Consider the following 8851-nt stretch of genomic DNA (forward strand, 5'->3'; position numbering starts at 1 on the left):
ACCAAACCTAGTAAGAGGTCATGTTGATCCCTGGTGATAGGTTGCGAAGACTGGAACTAACACACTCAAAAGTAAGTCTCTTCCTCCATTGGGATGGGCTTTAGTTTTACTTAGGAGATCCTTAACCTTGTTATTGATTCAGTACTCCTCCGATTGGTTACCTCTTCTAATCATATGGAGAGTTTTCTTATGCCTCCTACATTACGAACTTATACAAAGTTATCATATGCTACCATGTAGTCAAAATTGAGTTGTGCTTTTGTTCAAGGGAAGTAAACCTAAGTCGACCTCTCTGCAGTGCCTATTGACCTGTTTTTTAGTTGGCTATCCCTAGTTGTTAGCATCATGTTCGTTATCACATCAGCTATATTGGTCCTTTCCTCGTGCTAGTTTGAGAAGGTCTGCATTGAATTCTTGCTGGTGGATCTTTCTCTTATCGACTATGAAAAATTGCTCTCAGGGTAGATCTAGAGCCACACCCTAGCCCTATATTCATTGTTGATAGGTCACCTTGTGCTTAGCATCGATCACTATCATGGGTCTTTGATTGAGTGGTTTCCCTTGTGCTTGACATCAGCTTTCATTATCACACATTGGGATTTGTGTAATGCCTTGGTTTCCATTTGACCCTATTTGTGGATTCCTCGCCTCTATATCAACATTCATTACTGGTTGGTTCAGAGGGTTTCTATCGTGCACTAGCCATATCTTGTGTACGCCAGAAATGTGCTTCGGTTGGGTTACTACATTTTTGTTTATTTGATTCCTTCCACATTATTGGCCTACGGATTACACTCGCACTAGATTGATGAAGGATGCCTTAATGCCCTCCTTCTAGCGGATCTTTTCCCATCAACTTCAACTCATTACTCTGGGAAAGAGATCTAGAATGCATTTAATAGTACCTTAGGGCTTGCAGTCATTAGTGTCCAATTCCTTTGCTACAATTAGTGGGAAAACATCATTGCCTCCTTATTGATAGATTCTTCCAAGTGTTCGACTACAGCTCATTTATTCGCACTTATTAGATTGTACTGGGTACCTTGACTCTCATCATCATTATCGGTGAGTAGCCTTGTGTTTGTTAACGGTATACATCAATGATTAGTAATCAAATGATTTCTCCCATGGTCGATTTCAGATCATTTATTCCCATTGTGTAGAAATGTACCACTGTGGTCGGTGAAGACCTCAGGTTTGCATCAACATGTTTTGGTTCACTTGTCAGTTTCTCTTGTTTCTGCTAGTTGACACCATCCACCTTATATATTGCAGTTCATTACAACAATATCTTATATGTTGGTACCTGAATTGCAGTGTGGTACCATTTATTCCATCATATTCACTTGGTACTATTTGGATAAGTTTCTTGACTTTAGTGATCAACTCAATACTTCAACATCATTGATCAGCTCTTTATATGAGATATTCAGACATGTACTTTCTTGATTATGATTAGATGATCCATTATGTATTTCCAGTTCCTTTATACTTGTATGCATATTGGATCCACTTTTTTACTTGACATGTAGACATGCTTCACTATTTCTGAGCATGGGTATGCTCGCCTTAGGCAACAGTTTCTTTTTGATCTCTTTCTTTGGCTTGGCAGGAAAAATTTTGGTGAACTCCTCCTTAGTCTCGGCATGATTTTGTTGGGTGTGGAGCTTGATTATCTTATTTATTCAGAGGTATCACCGCATTGGACCCAAGTTCGTAATGTGGCGGCAACACCACCCGTAATATTTGCGCTGCAAGGGGGGTCCAGGGGGGGTGGGGGGCGGGGCTGCATTGCCCCTGAAGCTAAAAGATAGATGTAAAATTTCCTTGTAAAATGTTGTAATTTTGTAGTAAATCTGGGCCGTTCATTTGGCGGATATCTGACAGTAGAAGTTCTATTTAATTTAGGGTTTTTTCTCCCTAGAAGTCAATCCGTTGTTATATATGAGGGAATTGTATTGCGTTTATGAACATCTGGATTCTGAGTGAAAAAGGGAGAGGATATTGTGTGAGAGCAAAGAGGGAATTACAGTGGACCTGTTGTAGGTTGTATCTCTTCAGTTTACTGGATAATATAAAAGGAAGGACTGGCTGTTTCCCGTGGACATAGCCCAAATTAGGTGAACCACGTATATCTGTGTCTCTCTTGTTTTATGTGTATTCTGTGTTTATATTTCTGCAATATATTTTATGTGTTCCATTACTCTATAATATATAATTTTCTAACAACTGGTATCAAAGCCGAAGGTCTATTTGGCTGATAAACTCGCAGGAGAGAAGGGTTCTTGGTTCAAGTGGGAGAAATTGCAGAAGATGGTAGGTTTAGGGTCGAAATATTTAACGGCCAAAATTACCAGCTATGCAAGATGCAGATGGAAGACTATTGGTACCAGAAAGATCTATACCAACGATTGAGTAGAAAGGCAAAGAAGATGACGAGTATGACAAACATAGAATGGGATATTCGTGACAGAAAGGCACTTGGAACAATACAGTTGTGCCTAGCAGCGTCAGTAGAGTTTAATATTTCAAAGGAAATGACAACAAAGTGTTTAATGTCAGCATTGACTAAACTATATGAAAATCCCTCAGCATCAAATAAGGTATTTCTCATGAGGTGCTTATTTAATATGAAAATTTCAGAAGGTGGATCTGTTGCTAATCGTTAAAATGAATTTAATACAATTACCAGTTTGTTAAGTTTTGTAGGGGTAACTTTTGATGATGACGTTAGGGATCTGTTATTTCTGTGCTCATTGCCAGAAATTTGGAATGGTTTAGTTATGGCCATTAGTAACTTTGTCTCTAGATCTAGTACTTTAAAGTTTGATGATGTTGTCGGTGCAATCCTTAGCGAGGAAATGCAACGGAAAAGCTTCGGTGAGACATCAAGTAATGCTTTGACTGAAAAGACTAGGGGAAGAAAAATGGAAAGAGGAAAGAGCCCAGGTTATTGCAGTAAGTCAAGGAAAGGCAGATCCAAGTCTAGATCGGGGATGGTGTGTTGGAAATGTGGGAAGAAAGGACACCTAAAGAAAGACTGCAAGCCTTAGAAGGGAAAAGAAGGAGACGTGTAGCAAGAAAACAATCATGAAGCGAATGTGATAGGTGATGTGTTGCAAGATTCTTTGATTCTTTCATTAGAAAATATTATTAATGCCTAGGTGGTAGATTCAGGGGCCTCTTTCCATGCCGCACCTAATACGAAACATTTTCATGTTTTTGTTCAAGGAGATTTTGGACAGGTTCGATTGGGTGATGATAAACCCTGTAAAATCAATGGAATGGGTACAATTTTCATAAAACAATAGAATGGAAATCAATAGCTATTGAAGGAGGTAAGGCATGTTCCAGATCTGAAGAAAAATCTGATCTCAACAGGGCAGTTGGGAGCTGAAGGCTGTGTGACTACCTTTACAGATAAAACCTAGAAGGTCACTAAAGGATCCCTGGTGATAGAAAAAGGAGAAAAGGTTGGTACATTGTATTTATGCAATGGTATTTCTAATTATGTTAATGATTTAGCCTCTACAGGAGAAGGTACGACATTGTGGCATCATAGGCTTAGGCACATGAGTGAGAAGGGGATGCAGATTCTTCACTCAAGAAATTTGTTGCCAAGTTTGAAGCATGTTGATTTAAAATTATGTGAGAAATGTCTTTATGGAAAACAGAAGAGAGTCAGATTCCTCAGAGTTGGGAAAGAAAACAAGAGAAAAAAATTAGAGCTTGTGCATACAGATGTATGGGGACGTGCTCCGGTATCATCTCTTGGTGGCTCTCATTATTATGTTAACTTTTATTGATGATGCAAGCAATAAAAAACTGGATTTATTGTATTCGAAATAAATCTGATGTATTTTACATTTTCATGAAATGGAAAGATTTGGTTGAAAATGAGACAGGAAAAAGGTTGAAGTGTCTCAGATCAGACAATGGAGGTGAATATTGCAGCAAAGAGTTTGTTAGGTACTATTTAGAGTATGGAATTCGTAGAGAGAAGATAGTTCTAGGAACACCACAAGAAAATGGTGTGTCAGAAAGGATGAATAAGACAATCAAGGAGTGTGCAAGGTGCATGAGATTGCATGCAGGATTGCCTTTACAATTTTGGGCAGATGTTGTACATACTGTTTTTTATCTAATAAACAGAGGGCCTTCAAGTTCCTTGGATGGTGGTATTCCAGAGGAGTCATGTATAGGTAAAAAGGTAAACTACTCATTTTTAAAGACTTTTGGTTGTGAAGCCTTTGTCCACATTAATAAAGAAAATATAACAAATCTTGAGGAAAAATCAAAGAAATGTACCTTTATTGGATATGGTGTTAATGAATTTGGTTATCACTTTTATAATTATGAAAAACACAAAATAATTAGAAGCAGAGATGTCATATTCAATGAAAAGTTTTTGTATAAGGATCAGCTGCAGGAAAAAAAATAGGAAAAAGAAAACAGAGAATACACGGTGCTTAATGAGATCACAGAAAAAGTGATGGTGCCTAAAAATCATAATGATCAACAGCCAGAACAACAATAGCAACCACAATAACAACAAGCACCTCAAACACCTGAAAGTGGTCCTACCAGGATAAGTAGACCCCTTGAACGATACTCTCCTTCATTATATTATGTATTGTTGACTGATTTTGGTGAACCAGAATGTTATGAACAAGCATTACAAGTAGAAACTAGGAAGAAGTGGGAGTAAGCCAGGAAAGAAGGGATGGACTGCTTAGCACATAACCAAACTTCGAACTTAGTCAGGTTGCCTGCAGGTAAAACAACATTGTAGAATAAATGGGTTTATAGGTTGAAGGAAGAAGATGTAGGTAGAAAAAGGTATAAATCTAGACTTGTGGTGAAGGGGTTTGCACGGAAAAAGGGTATAGAATTTGATGAGATATTTTCTCCTGTTGTTAAAATGACTTCAATCAGAACTATTTTAAGTCTAGTAGCAGCTGAAGATTTTCATCTTGAGCATTTAGATGTAAAGATAACCTTTTTGCATGGGGATTTGGAGGAAGATATATATATATATATATATATATATATATATATCTATATATATATATATATATATATATATATATATATATATATATATATATATATATATATATATATATATATATAGATATATAGATATATATGCAGTAGCCACAAGGATATGAGGTAAAAGGGAAGGAGAAACTAGTGTTCAGGTTGAAGAAGAGCTTGTATGGTTTAAAATAGCCTCCAAGGTAGTGGTATCTAAAATTTCATAGTTTTATGTCTGAACAAGGTTATACTAGATGTCATATGATCATTGTGTTTATCTCAAAAGGCAAAATGATGGAAGCTATATTATATTGCTATTGTATGTAGATGACATGCTTGTTGTAGGTTCTAACATGCATGAAATAAATGTGCCCAAAAGAAAATTGGCAAACTCATTTGCAATGAAGGATTCGGGTGCTGCAAAACAAATCCTTGGTATGAGAATAACTAGAGACAGGAAGAATCGAAAATTAACATTATCTCAGAGTGAGTACATAGAAAGGGTGTTGAAAAGATTTAATATGAAAAATGAAAAACCAGTTAGTATACCTTTGGCTAGCCATTTCAAACTAAGTAAGGAGGTGTGTCCCAAGACTCAGGAAGAAATGACTTATATGTCTAAAGTTCCAAATGCATCACTAGTTGGAAGCTTAATGTATGCAATGGTTTGCATAAGGCCTGATATTGCACATGCAATGGGAGTTGTAAGTAGGTACATGAAAAATCCAGGAAAAGAACATTGGATGGCGGTGAAGTGGATTCTCAGGTATTTGAAAGGTACCACAAATCAAACATTATGCTTTGGTGGTTCAAACATTGCTCTACAAGGATATGTTGATGCAGATATGGCGAGTGATAGAGATAACAGGAGGAGCACCACAGGGTATGTGTTTACTGTAGGTGGAACAACTGTCAGTTGGGTTTCAAAAAAACAAAGTGTTGTTTCACTCTCAACAACGGAAGTAGAGTATGTTGTTGCTACAGAGGCTAGTAAAGAAATGATTTGGTTACAAAGGTTTCTAGATGAATTGGGTAAGAAGCAGGAGTTGGGTAGGTTATACAGTGATAGCCAGAGTGCCATACATATTGCAAATAACTCTACATTTCATTCCAAGAATAAGCATATATAACTCAAGTACTATTTCATACAGTCAATGTTGGAAGATGGACAGTTGAAGCTGGAAAAGATACACACTAGCCAGACTCCTGCAGATATGTTAACAAAAGTTGTAACTAGGGAGAAACTGAGATTCTACTCAGTTTCAAGTGGTCTTTGAATATGATGAAGAAGATGAGAAACAACCTGGTCCAAAGTGGAGTCACTGTCCAACAAATGAACCAGTGGTGGAGTTGCTATAATCAGTCTCCAAGTGGGAGATTGTTGGGTGTGGAGCCTGATTATCTTCTTTTTTCAGAGGTATCATTGCATTGGACCCTAGTTCGTAATGTGGTGGCAATGCCTCCTGTAATATTTGTGCTCCAAGGGGGGGGGGGTGATCCCCCCAAAGCTAAAAAATAGATGTAAAATTGCATTGTAAAATGTTGTAATTTCATATTCAATCTGGGTCGTTCATTAGGTGGAGATCTGACGATAGAAGTTATATTTAATTTAGGAGTTTTTACCCTAGAAGACAACCCCATGCTATATATGAGGGAATTGTATTGCGTCTATGAAGATTTGGATTCTGAGTGAGAAAGAGAGAGGAGATTGTGTGAGAGCGAAGAGGGAATTACAACGGATCTGTTGTAGCTTGTATCTCTTCAGTTTGTTGGATAATATAAAAGGAAGGATTGGTTGTTTCCCGTGGACATAGCCCAAATTGGGTGAACCATGTATATCCGTGTCTCTCTTGTTTTATGTGTTTTCTATGTTTATATTGCTGCAATATATTTTATGTGTTCCATTTCTCTGTAATATAAAATTTTCTAACATATTCCTTGTATACACTTAATACATTTCGGCCATCATGTACCCCTTCTGACCTCATATATTAGGGGGCATCTGTTATAGCACCATTTACCACTCTTGGTAGACCTAACGCTCTGATTATAGCCTAGGGCAACCCTTCCTTCAAGACTTGGTTCAAAATTTAAAAAAACAATGTTTTATTCCCTATACGCTAATTTACCCTGTGATAAATGCCAGTACACGCAGGTCAGCATATACCCAACCCGTGTACATATGTGAAACACTTTAAAAAATTAAATTTCCTTAATTTCGAGCAGATTTCACAGGTTTTACATATTACTCACCTCCTATTTCCCATGGCCTAACTGTTTCCAAACTGAAAAAACTAATTTGGATAAGTATAAATAAGCCTCCATGGGAAGGCCTTAAGGGAGATGATATGAGATATTGATACTATAGTGAGATTATACATGATCGAGTTTGACAAAATCTCTATGCCTCCTGCACTCCCCAAAGCTTCAGGAAACCCTTGTTTCCTTTTTGGATATATCCTTCATCTTTCTTGAGATATCCTTGTATTAGTGATGGAGGAAGATTGTTGAGGCTGGGAAAGGATAGATCTGGGGAACGGTTCCACTTGTGTTGGGCATGGGATCCCCTGCGGGAAGTTTTGGGGTTTAAAACCCAAGTTTTGGTCAATGTAATGTAAAGACTCCGCAAAGTATGGGCACAGAGCACGAAAGTCTAGGATGAGTCATAGGGTTGTTTGCCCTAAGAATTGTAAAATAAATTAAAGTTGTGTCGGCCTACCCATGGTTTGCAGACCATGGGATTGTATAAATAGAGCAAGGATCTAAGTGTAAATATATTTGGGGAAGTAAGAAATTAATAGATAGATGCGAAGGCATGTTCAGAGCATAGAGGTGGATCTGAATTGTATTGGGTCATAGTAGTAGGAAGAGGCTCTGCAACTGAGAGCGGAGAGGCCTAGTAGAGTCCGCAGCTGAGTGCATAGGGAAGAGTTGGGTCTGTAAGTGGGCTTGTACCTAGATTTGAAAGCTAATAAAGAGAAGTTTATTCTGTGAATCTATTCTTGAATATGTATGTTGATGTTATGCATTACTTTACTCTGTTATTTACTGTGCACAATTAATGATTACATGTATGATTGCTTATAAGTGAATTTAATCTAAGTAATTGGATAAAGGAGACTAAATAAGGAAGACTTGAGTAAATAACATGGGTCTTGCTACGACTAAAACTACGCGAAGATAGGATCACAGGGTGTGGGGTGCCCGCAGGTACGTGTAGCGCAGTAAGTGTGAAGGTTGGGCCTTGTACCAATTGTTATAGAAATTTTTGTGCCTTACAGCATTGAGCATGAAATGTCCATAATCTAAGGGATCCAAAGTCCCTAAACATGTTGTTCCTACCCCTAGAGGAACAAGGCTAACAAACCACAACAATTCACAAAAGTTCTCCACCAGAAACTGCTCAAAAACAAGTCAATTCAAGATCAATTCAGTGGCTCCACTAGCTGTTTGCGCTGAATGTCAAAGCCAACACTAGCTACCTGCATTGAATGTCAAAGCCAACACTGGCTACCTGCACTGAGCGAGAGTGGACATGTGGCAAGTTCATTCCACAAGGTGTCAAAACCCAGGAAGCTTCCAAAATGACACTTGCCTCAGGGAATTCGACTGGTGATGAGTAAGAGGTTCCAAATCTCCAAGTGGAAGAAAGAACCTCCAAGTGGAATCAAGAACTGACAGAGGGAGAGGACACTAGTCAGATCTCAAGCTGACTCATCCTCTCTCCAAACATCTATATATGGATCTCTCCTCCATGAGATCTAAAGGTTGAAATTTTGTTATTGCAAAGAATTGCTGTTGGTTTGAGATTGGA

Source organism: Pinus tabuliformis, chromosome 8 (assembly GCF_031772625.1).
Source record: "Pinus tabuliformis cultivar Carrire ecotype Pingquan chromosome 8, CPIR1, whole genome shotgun sequence".
Taxonomy (NCBI): Eukaryota; Viridiplantae; Streptophyta; class Pinopsida; order Pinales; family Pinaceae; genus Pinus; species Pinus tabuliformis.